Below are 16,926 nucleotides of genomic sequence, written 5' to 3'. Positions count from 1 at the left end.
GGGAGCGGGCTAGCTGCCAGCAGGCGCTCACGTCTCTCTCTGCCCCGCCCACTGTGACCCGGCCCCTCATCAGCGCAGTGGGATCCTGCTAGCAAAATACAGACTGAGGCCCCCCCCGCCTCCTCCGAGAAGTAAGATATCGGGCCTCCAGTCTGCAGCTGTCACTCAAACACGGCAGAGGTGCGAATGGGGGGACATGGTCTGATTCGATGAGTCCGCAGCTTCTGTTGCTGGCAGTTCCAGGGGTGTCATAGGGGTTACTATTATTTTTTTAATTAACATTTTTAATTTTTTAAATTTACTTTTCTTCCATATATATATTTTTTTAATTTTAAAAAAATATATTTTATTGATTTTTTACAGAGAGGAAGGGAGAGGGATAGAGAATCAGAAACATCGATGAGAGAGAAACATCGATCAGCCGCCTCCTGCACACTCCCTACTGGGTATGTGCCCGCAACCAAGGTACATGCCCTTGACCGGAATCGAACCTGGGACCCTTGAGTCCGCAGGCTGACGCTCTATCCACTGAGCCAAACCGGCCAGGGCTCTTTTTTATATTTTTATTGATTTCAGAGAGAAAGGGAGAGAGAGATAGGAACATCAAAGGTGAGAGAGCATCATGGATCGGCTGCCTCCTGCATGCCCCACACTGGGGATCAAGCCCACAACCCGGGCATGTGCCCCCGACTGAGAATGGAACTGTGACCTCCTGGTTCATAGGTCGATGCTCAACCACTGAGCCACGCCAGCCGGGCTAGATTTTTTATTGATTTTTAGAGAGAGAGCAAGGGAGGAGTAGAAAGAGAAACATCAATGTGAGAGCAAGTCAATCGGCTGCCTCCTGCACGCCCCGCACTGGGGACGCAGCCTGGAACCCGGGCCTGTGCCCTGCCCGGTATCGAACCAGCAGGCTTTGGTTGCACGGGCGACGCCCAACTCGCTGAGCCCCACCCGCCAGCCCAGGCGCCACTTTAGGAAGACAGTGAGGTGACCGGGTGGAGAGCTCCATGCTCTGGGGCGATCCTGGGCCAGCACCTCCTCTCCCTGAGCTCGTTGTCCTACGTGAGGTTTCCATGAGACCCAGCCTGCGCTGGCCCAGCACACAGTAGGAGCTCAGTTCCCGTGAGCCAGGATCACGGTTCCCTCCGCCCCACCCTGCGCGGCAGACGCCTCTCCCCGGGGCGTGAAAGAGGAAACCGGAGCGGCCAGGTGGAGGGGCGGGTCTGGTGGCAGAACCAGAACGAGACACCTCGGCCCCAGGGCCCCCGCAGCTGCCAGAAATAAGGTGACGGTGGCTACTGCACCCCGGCCCCCGCCCCCGCCTGGAGAAGTGAAACACGACCCCATCCGCGTCAGAAAGACGAGAAGGAACCCGCCGAGCTGAGCAGCGTCGAGTGGCCCCCGACTCCCGGGCAAGGTCAAGTCCTCAAGTCCGGGCGGCCAGAGGGTGGAGGGGCGGAGGATAGTGTGACAGCAGGGGCTGGTGTCGAGGCACAGGGGTGAACGCCGGCGAGAAAGAGGAAGGAAGCCCTTTATCGGATTCAGTGGATTCAGTTCGTGAGAACCGGGAGGGAAGTCGTTTGCATTTGGCCAGACACCTCGGCCATGACCTCCCTCTCTCTCTGGACAGGGGTCCCTGCGAGCTTGACGTTCACAAGTCTCTGGGGAGAAACCTTAGGGCCCCGACCCTTCGAAGCGGTGCTCGCCCACCCATAGCCCTCTCCGAGGCTTTCTGACCAGCACCGGAGGCCGGGGGCCAGGGGCGGGAAGTGTCTGAGCTGGTGTTTCCCACACTGTCAGCCTGTCCAGCTCACAGGGCTGGCCCCTGGCCCCTGGTCGCAGCCCTGCCATTGGCCAGCTCTGGGTCCCAGTGGCTCCCCTCGCTGGCCTCAGTTTTCCCATCTGTAAAGTGGACATGCCCAGGCCGCCTCTGCCTTTCAGTCCTTGTTCTTCCTTTCCCTCCAGAGCAAAGGGCGTGTGTGGAATTCGAAGGCAAAAGTCACTCTGATCAAATGTGAGCGTTCGTCAACAGCCCGGCACTGAGGTCAGCTTCTGGAGGCAGCGCAGGCGGCCGGGGAGCTGAGGTCCCAAACCCCCACAGCAAACAAGTGTCCGTCCCTCCCACGCGGCCGCTCCCTTCCGGAGCCTTCTGCGCGTCTGCGGGGAGCAGCTGTGCTCCGGCTCAGCTCCGAGGCCTCAGGACCGGCCGGGTGCTCCGTGGAGCCAACGGCGACCCTCCCTCCTCCTCAAACCCCGACCTCGATGCCGAGGCTCAGAGAGGCCCCTTGCTCAGGGTCACCCAAGGGCAGGTGACAGAGGACATCGAACCCAATCGGGTGACTCCTTTCCACAGAGCCACTCTGGTCAAACCAGCACTGGGTGATTGCATTATGGGTAATTTTGTTTCTTTTTTTTTTAATTAAAAACATTTCCCCCTTTGGAATGGATTAGTTGCATTTTAAAAAGGAAGTAACCAATCAAAGCATTTACCGATGACACCGTGGATTGTCTGGAATTTGATTAAATGTATCCGGTTTGGGGGCAGGAACACAAATAAAATAAAATTGTCCATAAATGGATCATTCTTGAAATGAGGTATTGGGTCGGACTCTCTTCTTCTTAAATATATTTTTACTGATTTCAGAGAAACATCAATGATGAGAGAGAATCATGGATTGGCTGCCTCCTGCATGCCCCCCACTGGGGATGGAGCCCGCAACCTGGGCCTGTGCCCTGACCGGGAACCGGACCTCCTGGTTCATTGGGTGATGCTCAACCACTGAGCCACGCCGGCCGGGCGGCTGTGAGGTTCTTAATCCCACTGTGAATATGTTTGAAAATGTCCGTGGTCACTTAAAAATGAATTTAAATTTCACATTTAGAAAGGAAAGAGTTTAGGAGAAAGAAATCGACCTTGGCAAGGCCCCACGGAGGGTGGCAGCAGTGTGCCCCCCCCCGCCCCCCGCCGGCCCCAGCGGAAAGCACTCCGGGGTCGCCCGGAGGAGGCGGCCACTGTGGCCACCCTGGCACTGCCCTCCTGGACATGGGGCCCTTCTCCTTCCGCCTCCGAGAGAACATGGCCCCCTCTGCCGCCCCGTGCGGGCTGCGGGCTGCGGGCTGGGCTTCCTGAGGCCGCACTGTGGTTTGGGGACGGACTTGGGGCCCAGATGCGGCCCAGGGTCACCCGCTAGGACATTTGGAGAATCTCTCAGTGGCAGCAGCAGCAGCACCGTGGCTGCCCACGGCCGGGGACGAGCTGAGGGACTGCAGCCGGGCCTGACTCTCAGCCCCGCCAACCGAGCCAGCGCCCTGGGCGGCCAACCACCCACCCGCGCCTGCGCTCAGCGGCCACGGCCTCGGGGAGCAGGGAACTCGGGCCGACAGCCCTCGCCGAGAACTCTGCCTCCTGCACTTGAATTCGGAGTTCCTGGCCTCCGTTTCACGGAGGAGGGCGCAGTGGCCACAGGGCAGGCTGCAGCGGCCGAACGCCTGGTTCTCCAGCCACTTTTCTCTCTAGGCGTCCTGTTTCCTTCTGAACCCGAATGGCTTCCTTCCCCTGCAGACCTGCAGGTGGCAGGGACACTGGTGGACACTTCGCCTTCGTCGTCCTCCAAACATCGTGTCCTCTGTCCGTCCCAGAGACCAGTCCCGGCACAGCTGCCAAGGGGCAGGCCCGGCGGTGTGTGAAGCCATCGCGTCCTGGTGGCCGGGGCGGGGCGGGGTGGGGGCAGGGCCTCGGTAGGGACCTGTGCTTGCACCTCTACACGTTGAGTCCCACAGTGTCAGAGCTAAAAGGGACCCTTTGGGCCTCAGTTTACAGGGGGGCCACCGAGGCGCAGAGGAGGCTGGACATGGCTCAGCGTCATGGTGAGTCAGCGCCAGGCCGACTGGAAGCCAGCTCCCTCAACAGGTGCGGAGGGAGCGGGGAGAGATCGGAGGGAGATTAGGGCGAGGGCCGAGGCGGGGACACAGCCCTCTGGGGACGGTATCCGACTGCGATGGTGTCCCCGAGGCTGCCAGGGGTCAGCGCAGGACACGGAGCGTCCTCGGGGCTGTCTGAGGGGAAGGGAAGGCAGAGGACGCCGGCCTTTCTCCAGGGGGGTGGGGGGGTGAGGGGTGGCGGGGCAGGTCCCTGAACTGGAATCGCTCCGGATCCAGCCTGGCCATGGATTTTTCAGACACGAGGTGGTATTTCTTGTTCTGGGCCCAGCCAATCTGGAGGCCCTTGGCCGAGAGCCAGGACAGCCTGTGCCGTCAGCAAGCCACCGCCAGCCGGGGCGGGCCAGGGGCGAAGTCCGAGAGACGGCCCGGTTCCCCTGCCCAGGCCGCCTGGGGTTTTTCTGCCTCTGGGCGGACATCACAGCTCCGAGGTCATGCGGCCCCGGCCCCTCAGCCTGGCCCTGAGCTGGAAAATCCCTCGGAGCCCGGCAGCCGTGACCAGAGAGGCAGGAAACGGTGACACCCAAGGCACGCAGGGCGTGGGGCTTATTCTTAGAGTGTGGTTGGGAGGGCGGGGCTCAGAGGGTGGAGGAGGACGGGCGCGTCAGGAGGCCAGGGAGGAATCCAGGGAAGGAAGCCTTGGAGTGTCAGAGCCGCTGCCCTTCCCACGGGGCTGTGCCTGCTTCCGGCCCAGAGTGCATCCTGGCCTGGAGGTGCCATGGTGCCTCTTGGGGGACCCCAACCGATGAAGTTTAGTAGATGTAGCAACAGTAATACAAGTCATCGTTGTGGCTAATAGTTATCCAGCCTGGCCAGTGTGGCTCAGTGGTTAAGCGTCCATCCAAGAGCCAAGAGGTCACGGTTTGATTCCTGGTCAAGGGCACATGCCCGGGTTGTGGGCTTGATCCCCACCCAGTCGGGGGCGTGCAGGAGGCAGCTGATCACTGATGTTTCTATCTCTCTCTCCCTCTCCCTTCCTCTCTCCGAAATCAATAAAAATATATTAAAAAAAGTAGTTATCAAGCACTTCCTAGATACTGGGTTTGGGGATCTAGTACAGTGCCTGGCACACAGGAAGCCCTCAGTGGATGGCAGCCTTAGTTTAACCCACACACCCATGTGAAGATGAATCTTAAATAGGTATTAACCCCATTTGACAGATGGGGAAACCGAGGCTCAGAGAGCACACATTCTTTTCCCCCCGATGTCGTACAGCCGCCTATTTGTCCACAACGATGTACTGAGTCCCCGCCATAGGGTGGCCGTGTGTGGCGCTGGGGACAGAGCCTGAGCGTGTTTGTGTCCGTCCCAGTGAAGCGAGTCCAGCTGTGGACAAAGGAGCTAAATCGATGAGGGAGGTCAGGGCCGACTGGCAAGCAGGACGACAGCGGTGAGTGCGGTGTGTTCTAGAAAGGATGCTAAGCGGAGGCCTGTTTTCCGAGGTGACGTTGGAACGAGGGTTGGAGGGGGAGAAGGAGCCTGGGAAAGGCTGTTCCCAGCAGGACCCACAGCGAGAGCGAAGGCCCTGGGGTGGGAACAAACCTGGTTTCCGGGAGGCCCGAGGAGGGGTGTGGGAGGAGGGGCGTGAAAGAGGGGAGCCGGGGTCCCTGGGTCCCAGCTGCCTCCAGGCCCAGGGCAGGGACGGGATGCCAGGAGCTGTCGGTGGCAGAGGCTGAACTTCAGTCTGGGAAGTGCAGCCTCCAGGCCCGGCCCGGGCTCCGCCCCTTTGGCCCAGGTCTCAGCCCTGCCTCGGAGCTGGGCGTGCTCAGGGGCGCCCGCCCTGGCCCCCCCGCCCTCCCCGTCACAGGACAGGCAGAGCCACCCCATGTCCCAGCCCAGGGGCCCGTGGGGCCTGTGGCTTCCCACTGAGCAACAGGAGAACGCCCAGGGCGGGCGAGGGGATCAGCCCCAAGGAGGGAGCCGCCTCGCACACCCAGGGCTCTGCTCCCCAGGCCGCTCCCTCCCCCGCGTTAGAGTCAGCATCACCTGACCTGGCTTCCAACCCTACCGTCATCCCGTGACCACAGGACAGCGTGTCTTCCAGTCACCTCTCAGAGCCTCATTCCCTCACCTGAGCGGTGGGCGCACCTGCCCGCGCCCAGGCTGCGGGTGACAGGACCTGGGACCGGAGTGTCCGCTGAGAGCTGGCCAAGCCCGTGCGTGGGGTCATTGCAGAGCAGCTCCGAGGGCCTGTGGCCAGGCAGCCATGCAGGGCCTGAGCTTTGAAGGCCCCACGCTTGGTCGTAGGCCCAGCAATTGCTGTTTTGAAATACGGTGGGGCCTTGACTTACGAGTGTCCTGACTTAACGAGTTTTTTGAGATACCAGCTGTCTCTCCGCCGATTTTTTGCATTGAGTTGATAGAGTAATTTGAGTTAACGAGCTCCTTAATGAGCTTGGTCTCGGAACGAATTAAACTCGTAAGTCAAGGCCCCACTGTATGTAAAATTTGCCCGGCCGGTGTGGCTCAGTGGTTGAGCGTTGACTGATTCTCAGTCGGCACATGCCTGGGTTGCGGGCTTGATCCCTAGTGTGGGGTGTGCAGGAGGCAGCCAATCAGTGATTCTCTCTCATCACTGATGTTTCTCTCTCTCTCTCTCCCTCTCCCTTCTTCTCTAAAATCAATAAAAATATGTTTTAAAAAAGAATGTAGATTCTATATGATAGAAGACGGTGACTTTGAAAATTCTGTGAATCACCATCATTTGCATTTTTGTCTCGGGCCCCCACACCAGGCAGGACCCATCGCTGTGTGCCGAATAGAAGGACCAGGCCCCTTCAGCCTCCGCGGTGACGGCTCCGGCGTCTCCCTGACCCGCCAGCCACCCCAGGCCTGACATGACTTACCGTCCGGCGCTCCGGGTCTTGCCTGGAGCCAGTGATGAAATCTCTCCGCAGAGAACAGGGTCGGGTCTTCCAGGAAGCAGGCAGGGCCGCGGGAGGGGCTGCGGGGAGCCGCGGGTCACGGCGATGGTTATCCAGATAAACCTTTCCTGTTCCCCTGCGCGAGCACGGCCCTCCCTGGAGGCGGTCGCCCGCAGAGGGTCTCCGCCCCGGGTGGGCTGATGGAGGAGGGTCCTTCGGGTGGTCTCCGGGGCTCAGGGAGAGGAGACCCCCGCCCCAGAACAGCACTAGCAGATAGTTACCCGAGTGCCTACTGTGTGTCGGGCGCTGTTCCAGGCACTGGGGACCCAGCAGAAGGCAAAGCAGACGACACCCCTGCCGGGGGTGGGGGGGCCTCTGCCGGGGTCGGAGCAGCACCTCCTGGGAATTCTCTTCCTGGAGGGCAGACCCCGGGGACCCCACCTCACTGAGCCGGGACGCGCTGCACCCACAAATGTTGGTGGGTTTTGTCAGGGACACAGTCAGGTACCTGTCAGCCGTTGCAGGTGGGAGCGTAACCCTGGCCCCCGGACTCCGTGGGGGGCGTCTGTCGGGGAAAAGCCTCCAGGCGGGAGGGCAGCCTGGCGGTGGCCGTGGCCGGTGCCTCCCCGAGGGGCAGCTTACAGGAGCCTCTCCGCAGCTTCGGGGTCACAGACAGGGAGACGCCACGCGCAGGCCTCAGATCCTGCAACGCTCACAGCCCTTTCCGGGCGAATTCATCGCAGGTTGCAAATCCGCCGCCAGTCGAGTGCCTTCCGGTTCATGGCAAGTGACGCCGGGAGAGCGACAGGACCGGCTCCAAGTCCCTCGGCCCGTGAAGACCTGGAGGCGCGGACCCCCAGCCTAGTTCTTCCTCGAAAACGCCTCGGGCTGGGGCCACGTCTGGTCCAAGTCCCTCGGCCCGTGAAGACCTGGAGGCGCGGACCCCCAGCCTAGTGCTTCCTCAAACATGCCAGGGCCGGGGCCATGTCCGGGGAACACGCCTGGGCCGGGGCCACGTCCGGGGAACACGCCTGGGCCAGGGTCACGCCCGGGAGGGACGGAAAGGGCCTCAGGACCCCACCCCGGGGCCTGGCCCCTCGCCTCAGGTCGCCTGAGGGACAGCTGCGCCTCCCAAATCAATTCCGCGCGTTGCCGGAGCCGCAGCCGCCGGTGGGAAGACAAGGGCTGAGGAGAGGAAATCCCACCCGGGCAGGGGCCACCCCCGTCCAGTGACCCCGGGCCCAGCGCCTGGAATAGCGCCCGACCCTGGTGGGCTTTCAAGGAGCGTTCGCTGAACAGCAGACCAGGAGGAGCCACGTGGGGGTGGAACCGACGACAAGGAGCACCTGCGGCCGCTGCTTCGTCTGTGAACACGGCGGGCGCCCCACCTGTTCACGCTGCGGGTTTCGTTGACACAATGCGCTCCGAGAGGGCAGGCGTTTTTGCCTGTTTCTTTACGCCCCGCCTATCCCCAGCGTCCAAAGCAGTGCCCCTCACAGAGTAGGTGCTTAGGAAGCGGACGGAGGAGCGGCTCCATGGAGCGTGTGCCTCAGCTGTGTTAACAGCAAGGACTTTGATGTCGGGCCTGCGTTTGACTCCTGGCTCGGCTGCTTCTTAGCCGTGACCTTGACAAAGTGCCCGAGCCTCGGTTTCCCCCGTGTCTGTCGTCAGGGGTCACTCTCTCTACCTCAGGGTGTCCCGAAGCCATGCACATAACGTGCTCCGCACGGTTCTAGGAACAGAGAAGAGTCTCCAGCCCGGCCGGTGTGGCTCAGTGGTTGAGCATTGACCTATGAACCAGGAGGTCACGGTTCGATTCCTGGTCAGGGCACATGCCCGGGTTGCAGGCTCGATCACTAGCATGAGGCATGCAGGAGGCAGCTGATTCATGATTCTCTCTCATCATGGATGTTTCTCTCTCTCCCTCTCCCTTCCTCTCTGAAATCAATAAAAATATATTTTAAAAAAGAAAATGCTGCCCTAACCGGTTTGGCTCAGTGGATAGAGCGTCAGCCTGAGGACTGAAGGGTCCCAGGTTCGATTCCGGTCAAGGGCATGTACCTTGGTTGCGGGCACATCCCCAGTAGGGAGTATGCAGGAGGCAGCTGATCGATGTTTCTCTCTCATCGATGTTTCTAGTTCTCTATCCCTCTCCCTTCCTCTCTGTAAAAAATCAATAAAATATATTTTTTAAAAAAGAGAAAATGCTCCAAAGTTATTAAAATTCTCATGTGTCTAAGAGCCAGGATGCATTTTTTTTTTATAAAAAAGACCATTTTTTCTTCAAAAGGACTTTAATTCCTGGATTTCCCTCCAAAGACCCCAGAGGTTGTTCTACTGAAAGATGAGGCCACATGGAAAATAAATTCCTGTTAAATCTGCTCATGGCAACTTAGTCTCTCCTGTGGGGCCCCCCGCCCCCAGCCAGCGCCCCATGTGCCTGGTGCGGCTTGATCCCGCCGCAGCGGGGTCTCCGGGGGGTGCCAGCTCTGCCCCACCGTTGGGTCCTCCGCAGCCCTTTGAAGCTGGGATGTGCCTTTTCTTGTCTTGTGGTTGGCCCAGCCTCAAAGCTAACAAGCAGCCCGTTCCCTCCCCGGGGTGAAGCGGGTGCTCCGGAGATCGGAGGCGCAGATAGCGGGTGAAATCTAGTCCCCCGGCAAAGGCAGCCAGCAGATAGAGTCACCGCCCTGGGCACTCCAGCCCCGCGGAGGCCTGTCCACCCAGCGCAGCTGGCCCAGGCCTGGGCCTCAGCCAGCTCACAGGCCGGAATCCTGGGTCCCTCGGGCCTCGGGGCGTTGGCCTTAGAAACTGGTCATTATCAAGGGGAGAGTCTGTAGCTTTGAAAAGAAGACGGACGAGGCTGACCTTCCTGCGGACAGCAGGGCGGGGCCAGGACAGAGGCGTGATGAGAGGGTCTCGGACCCTGAGGGGCCGATCCAGACGAGGGAGGAGGCAGGTGTGGGACACAGAGAACGCTCTCCGTGCGTGAAAGCAGTTACTATTCTGATCTGACAACAAGCAGAGTCCAGGCCTAAGTGTCCATCTCTCTCTTTGAGATTCAAAAGTCCTCCCCAGCCCGGCTGGCATGGCTCAGGGTTTGAGCATCGACCCATAAACCAGGAGGTCACAGTTCGATTCCCGGTCAGGGCATATACCCTGGTTGTGAGCTCCATCCCCAGTGTGGGGCGTGCAGGAGGCAGCTGATCCATGATCCATGATTCTCATTCATCATTGACGTTTCTCTCTCTCTCTCTCTCTCTCTCTCTCTCTCTCTCTCTCTCCCTTCCTCTCAGAAATCAATAAAAATATATGTACAAACAAACAAAAAACAAAAGTCCTACCCAAGTTTTAAGGCTCCTTTATAGTCCTCTTTGCAGAATTTTCTGGAGTTTAAATTTCCCCAGGCCTCACTACCTCATGCGTCTCCTCCCCATCTGCTCTTCTCCACAGCCTGCTCTCCTTCAGCACGTGTGTCTGTAGCTACCTGGTATGCATTTGTTCATTCATTCAATCAAAAATAGGCCATATAGTTCAGTGGTTATGAATGCACACGGGAGCCAGACAACTGGAGGTCACCCTGACCCCACCTGTGAAGCTCAGGTAAGTTACCCATCTCCCCTCCCTGCCTCAGCCCTCTGATCTCTAAAATGGGCATAACTGTACCAGCCTCATAAAGCTGGGTGACAGTCGGCCAAATGAATGCCCACAACACATTTAGAAGAGTGCCCGGCACATAGCAAGCACTCACTAAATAAGATGCTGTTCTTATTCTTTTCCAGCAAACGTACATTGAGCATCTAACTTATGCCCGACTCTGTGTATGTAGCTAGTACTGGGCTTTTCGGGATAAAAGGTAATGCCTGCCTTCCTGAACTCACAGGGCAGACTCCACACACTTCTCAGAGAGGAACTGAATTTTCTTCCCTAGATCCAAGCCCAAAAATCCAGGGAAAGATTCTGATTGGTCCATCTTGGGTCATGTGTTTATTCTCTGGATCAATCAGCTGGGGGCAGGGGGCAGCAGGGGATGGAATTACACCGCACAGACCCTGCCACTAGGGGGCCTACTTAGGTACTAGGACCCCACGAGGGAGGGCCCCACTCCAGCCCCTGAGAATGCCTGCCCTGTCCTCTTCCCACTCTTAGGACTTAGCAGGAACGAACGTCATGGCCTCACACAGATGCAAGTTCCGTGAGCACAGAAATGATGTCCAATGCTATTTTCATTCTTCTTTTCCCTCTCCCCCTGCACATCACACACAGGATGGTCCCATCCGGCACACCGGATGGTCATGGAACATCCCAGTTACGGTAAGAGATGGAAGAACTAGCCCGGCCGGCGTGGCTCAGGGGTTGAGCGTCGACCTATGAACCAGGAGGTCACGGTTGGATTCCCGGTCAGGGCACATGGCCTGGCTGTGGGCTAGATTCCCCGTAGGGGGTGTGCAGGAGGCAGCCGATCCATGATTCTCTCTCATCACTGATGTTTCTATCTCCCTCTTCCTCTCCCTTGCTCTCTGAAATCAATTTTAAAAATAAATAAAAAGATGGAAAAACTCGGGTACGAGACGGACAGCGTCTGCTCGCGGTCCCGGAGTGAGGCTAGGGTCCCTGCCCGTGGTTTCTGACGACTCTCCCAGGGAGACAGGCTCCAGGCCGCATCTCCAACAGCCCCGGCGCTTCCTGCCTCCCAGGCTCATCTCCTCCGTTCGCTGCATCTTCGCGGTGCTTATTATTTGTATTATATTTATTGTGGCCCGGGGCGCCCGCACCAGCCCACTTCCCTCTCACTAGAGATAAAGGGACCGGACTGCATTCCAGCCTCGTTTCTCAGACCCGCCCTCCCCCCTTTCCCATTTGCGGTTCCGTCTGGAACTCTGTTTACTTGCTGGGGTTACTGTTACGAAGGACCACAGACTGGGTGACTGAAAGGACAGTAACATGGGTCTCGGGTCTGAGATGCTGGCGTCGGCAGGTTGGTTCCTGGAGGCCTCGGGGCGGCTGGGTCTGGGCCTCTCCCGCTTCAGGAGCTGGGCCTGCGTCTGGCTCACGGGTACGGGTGCCCCCCTGGGACCTCTGCCTCCGCGCTCACGTGGCCTTTCCCTGGGTGCACTTTCGGTGCAAACCCCCTTCTGATAAGGACCCCGGTCCTGTGAATGAGGCCATCCCCCCCAGGGCCTCTATTTCCAAATAAGGTCACACTCAGAGGTATTGGGGTGTTAGGGCTTCAGCTTCTTTTTTGGGGGGCCTAGAGTTCAACTCAGAACACACATCATCCTCACCCTTCCCCACCCCAACCAGATAACTGCTCCTGCTCCTCCCCATCTGCGGCCGGCCATCCGGGCACCCCCCAGGCCGCACCCGGCCCACCTGCCCCCCTGTGCTTGCTGTGGTTACCAGGTGGGTGATTCTCTGCTGAGCACCTGTGCCCCCCCGGCTCCCCGCTGCACGAGGACGGGCCTGGGACTGTCCTGTGCACCGTGTCCTCGCTGCCTGACCAATGAGCTACTGCTGGGGAGACTCAGCTCATCAGAGACGAGACGAGTTCTAAGCCAGAGCCCAGAGCCCAGAGGCCAGAGGCCGGGGTTTGCTGCAGAGAGAGTGCTGCAGAGTCCACCCAGGGCCACCCCACCCAGGGCACCCCGCCCAGGGCACCCCCGCCCTCACCAGCCTTTGACTAATGGTCGCCACCTCTCCCTCCCACCCAGCACGGGGAGGCTCCCTGTGCAGGGAAGGCCCTGCCAACCTCGGGGACAGGGACGGGGACAGGGGCGGCGGAGGGGAGTCAGGAATGTAAAGTGAACGGCTGAAACTGGACCCCGGGCATCGAGCTGGGGCGGGGGGGGGCAGGTTCACGGAAGGTAGCAGCGCCCCAGGGAGCATTGCCTTTCAGGGAACTCACTTTGGTTGGCAGGGGGCCACGTGTGCCCCAGGCTCCAGGCCCCGGGCGCTGTGCCTGCCGGCCTGCGAGAGGTCACAGCACAGGCTGGTGGGGTCCCCCCCCCACCCCGCAGCGCGTGGAGAGGATGCAGATTGAAACTTTGTGGTGGGTCCTTTCCCGGGAGGGGCCGGGGGACCAGGTAGACGCATCCAGGCCTCTTCTTCTGACTCAACTGAAGCAAATCAACCTGCCCCCCGGAATTCCAGCCCCCACACTTCCCAGGCCTCCGCCCCCCCACCCCCTCCCCGCCGGCCTTATGGGCAGCGAACGTCAAAGGGTGAAGAGCAGGCCTCCCGACACCCGGCCCACGGCGAGGCCCAGCTGGAAAAAGTGACTTGCAGGCCAGTCACGGCGTTTTTCCCCAGTGAAAGGCTGAGTCATTGCCGCAGGCCCGGGGCCGGTCCGGGCGCGGTGGCTGGGAACACGCCTGGACAGTGAGCGCCTTGTCTCAGGCTGGTCCTGAGAGCGGGGTCAGGGCAGGGAGCCCTGCAGGGAGCCGTGGGGCGGTGCCTGCTGGGGGGCCCTGTCCTCTGTCCCCTCGGACGCCCGGACTCCCGTGGGGCCTGGCACAGCAGGGGCTGGGGCGGTCTAGACAGGCCGGGGTGGGGTGGGGTGGGGGGGTGAGGGGAAAAGGCAGGAATCTTCTGGTCTCCCTCCCCCTCGGAAATGCAAACAGAAAACAACACTAAACTTAAAATAGATGGAGGGAAACCCATAAGGTCTTGATTTTCTGTTTGAGGGGGTGGAAGGGAGCGGGGCCTGCTTTCCTCGGGCCCTGGGCACGGCGTCTGCCCGTTGGGTAGCTCAGCACCGGCCACAGAGCACGGAGTTCGTCTCCAGGGACTCCCTGGACCCTCGTGCCTCCTCACAGGTTGTCCAGGTTGGCATCCCGGGCTCTGCAGCAAGACCTTAAGTCACACGTCGGTTTAAGTGGTGGCTGTGCCGTCTGCTTGCTGTGTGGCCTCCGGGAAGTCACTGGATCTCCCTGAGTCTCGATTTCGCTGTGTGTCACGTGGAGGTTTCACAAGATGATGTATGCAGGGTGCCTAGCACAGCCCTCAGCAGAGCCTGGCATACATCCTAGATCGCTTCCAGCTTCTCCCTTTACCCCCTGCAAGACCTCTCTTAGGAAGGAAGGGCACATCAGTCATTTACACTCTAGCGAGAATAAGCGCCGGGGCCACTCTGTCTTTTCATTCATTTATTCAACAAGTGCTCGCGCACCTGCATGGCCCTGGTGGCCTGGGTGCTACCGGCTCCACATACAGCTTTTCCTGTTCCTCCTCACACAGTCTCCACCGGGTCACTCAGACCCCATCTGCTGGGGAGGAAGCGGAGCCTCGGGAAATGCAGGAATGCTGCCAAGGTCACACGGCAGAGCCCAGATTCGCCGGTTCTTTCAGGAAACATCCACCGAATTGCTGCTCCGTCTCAGGCTGGGAACCAGGCGCCGGCGGTGAATGAGTCAGAGCCCCTCTTAAGACCCTCCGGGCTGCCCAGTGGATTTGCACCGTTTGTCATCCCTCTGCTTGTTCAAGTCCCTGCTGAGAGCCTGGGCCTGTGGGCAGGGGGAGGCCCCTCCCCCCACCCTTTTATTCGCCTCCTGGAGGGCGTTGCCCTTTCCTGGTGGGTAGGACTGGCCCCGCCCAGGGCTGAGCTGGCAACCCCCAAAGCCCTGGCCTCTCTCCCCCGCTCCCCTCCAGGGCTCTGCTGGTACAGGTTTCCAAGACTGCCTCGGGAGTCCATCCCTGTCCTGGTCTTAGCCCTTCGAGATACAATACATAGCACAGAGACAACGCGTGTTCCTTGTAAAAAAAAAAAAAAGAAGAAGAAAAGAAAATATAGAAAAGCAAAAATTTTCAAAGGAACAAGTAACTCTATGTCCTGCTTAGACGGTTAAAACTGTGTTGCATTGTGCAAGTATAATATTAATAATAACAACAACAACAACAACGATGACGATGATGACGACTCGATCTTAGCCAAGCCTGCCACACGCTTCCTCCGTGCGGGACCCTGGACTCAGCATCCTGGACATGTTAACCCATTCATCCCCATGACAACCCAGTGAGCTGCTACGCTGAACTCATTCTATAGGAGAGGCGACGGGGGCGGAGGCCCGTTATTCTTTATTTAATAAGTAGCATCATTCCGAACACACTGCTTTGTGACCTCCCTTCTCTCCCTCAACAGTAAATAAATAAATAATAAACATCCTTATGATCGGGACCATTGGGCGTTCCGGCGTTTACGCACACCATAACCTACTCAACCGGCTCTTCTAGGCAATTTTTCTGACTTTCCTTTATTTTTTTATTTTTTATTTTTTTACTAAGAGCAGCACAGAGCTGACCATCCTTGGAGTTCACGTCACCGTTGCAAACCCGATCAATAACCCCCTCAGGATGACGCCTGGAGGTGGACTCCCGGCTCTACGATGCAGGTGCTCCAAGACTTCCGACGTGTTTTGCAAACTGCCTCCCAGCCAGGCAGCCCTCCGGGATTGCTAAGGAACGGGAACCAGCACAGCCGGTGGTCAGCAGTCTGGCGACAGCCTTTGGGAAGACAGGTGCCCGCGCTGCTGACCCAGCAACCCCACGGCCGGGAGTGTGACTGTGCGTCTGGCTTCTATTGAGCATCACGCTTTTGAGGTTCATCCCTGTGGAAGCACGCGCCCGTACCTCATTTCTCTGTATTTTTATTTTAACAAATGCATTTTTTATTGATTTCAGAGAGGAAGAGAGAGGTAGAACATCAGTGAGGAGAGAGAATCATGGATCGGCTGCCTCCTGCATGCCCCACACTGGGGATGGAGCCCGAAACCCGGCATGCGCCCTGACCAGGAGTCGAACCGTGACCTCCTGGTTCACAGGTCGACGCTCAGCCACTGAGCCACGCCGGCCGGGCCCTCGTTTCTGTTTAGCCTCTTGTCCAGAGAGGGCACATTGTGCTTTTCTGTTCATCTGCAGGCAAACATGTTGTCTGTTTCATCCGTGACCACAGGGCTGTGGCGAGCACGTGTGTCCCTGTGTTCGCCGGGGTCCCTGCTCTCAATTCCTCGGGCACGTCCCTGGGAGTGGGGCACGCGTGTCCCTGTGCTCGCCGGGGTCCCTGCTCTCAGTTCCTCAGGCACGTCCCTGGGAGTGGGGCACGCGTGTCCCTGTGTTCACCGGGGTCCCTGCTCTCAATTCCTCGGGCACGTCCCTGGGAGTGGGGCACGCGTGTCCCTGTGTTCACCGGGGTCCCTGCTCTCAGTTCCTCGGGCACGTCCCTGGGAGTGGGGCTTCAGGGTGACCCGGGGACGCGGTTGAACTTTCTGAGGCACCTCCACGCCGTCTCCACAGCAACCGAGCCCCTTCCGTTCCCACGGCCGCGTCTGAGGGTCCCAGATCTCCCGGTGCCTCCACGCTTCTTTTCCGTTTTGTTTTGCTTCGCGGCAGCCGTCCCCGTGGGCGGGAAGTGGCGCCTCCCTGCGGCTCCATTTGCATCTGATGAGGCTGAGCGTCTCCACGTGCGTCTCGGCCGCGAGTGGGTCTTCTTGAGAGAAATGTCTGTTCAGACCCTCCGCCCATTTTTAAGTAGGGCTGTTTTTCTTATTGTTTCTGTGTCCTTTTGTGCTTCCTGCCTACTTTTGTAGTAAAAAAAAAAAAAAAAAAAGATACAAATAATAGATACTTTAATAAAAACTTTACAAAACACACCTTCTCCCCCCCCCGCAAATGGACTGTTTCCTTCATCGTCCCCATTTGTGTAACTCAGTGGTTCTCAACCTTCCTGATGCCACGACCCTTTAATACAGTTCCTCATGTTGTGGTGACCCCCAATTTCATTGTGACAAATTGAACATAATTAAAGCATAGTGATTAATCACAAAACAATATGTAATTATGTATGTGTTTTCTGATGGTCTTAGGTGACCCCTGTGAAAGGGTCGTTCGACCCCCAAAGGGGTCGCGACCCACAGGTTGAGAACCGCTGGTGTAACTTCTGCCTCCATACACCATCCGTAAGGAGGTTTCAAAAATGCCTTCATTCTCCCAACAATAAGCAAGCGCACGTTTCCTCCCTCGCCCTCTCCCAGGCGGAGGAGGGTGGGGCGCAGGCCGGGGACAGGCGTAGCGCAGGCTGGAGTCCTATCGGTCCCATCGCGGTGGCCGCAGCCTCAGGTGACTCCGCCTG

At 58.8% G+C, this 16,926-nt stretch overlaps 1 long non-coding RNA gene across 1 annotated transcript in view; it reads left to right on the top strand.

Annotated features, from left to right (window-relative positions):
- The window catches only part of LOC106695642, a 3,948-nt gene extending 1,350 nt beyond the window's left edge, over nucleotides 1-2,598 (top strand). Inside the window, exon 2 of the long non-coding RNA XR_002827614.1 lies at nucleotides 1,969-2,598. This is a non-coding gene — a long non-coding RNA (uncharacterized LOC106695642). The remainder of the gene's footprint in view (nucleotides 1-1,968) is intronic.
- The last annotated feature ends 14,328 nt before the right edge of the window (nucleotides 2,599-16,926 follow it).

Source organism: Myotis lucifugus, unplaced genomic scaffold (assembly GCF_000147115.1).
Source record: "Myotis lucifugus unplaced genomic scaffold, Myoluc2.0 scaffold_1955, whole genome shotgun sequence".
Classification (NCBI taxonomy): Eukaryota; Metazoa; Chordata; class Mammalia; order Chiroptera; family Vespertilionidae; genus Myotis; species Myotis lucifugus.
This window is presented reverse-complemented; position numbering and strand designations above follow the sequence as displayed.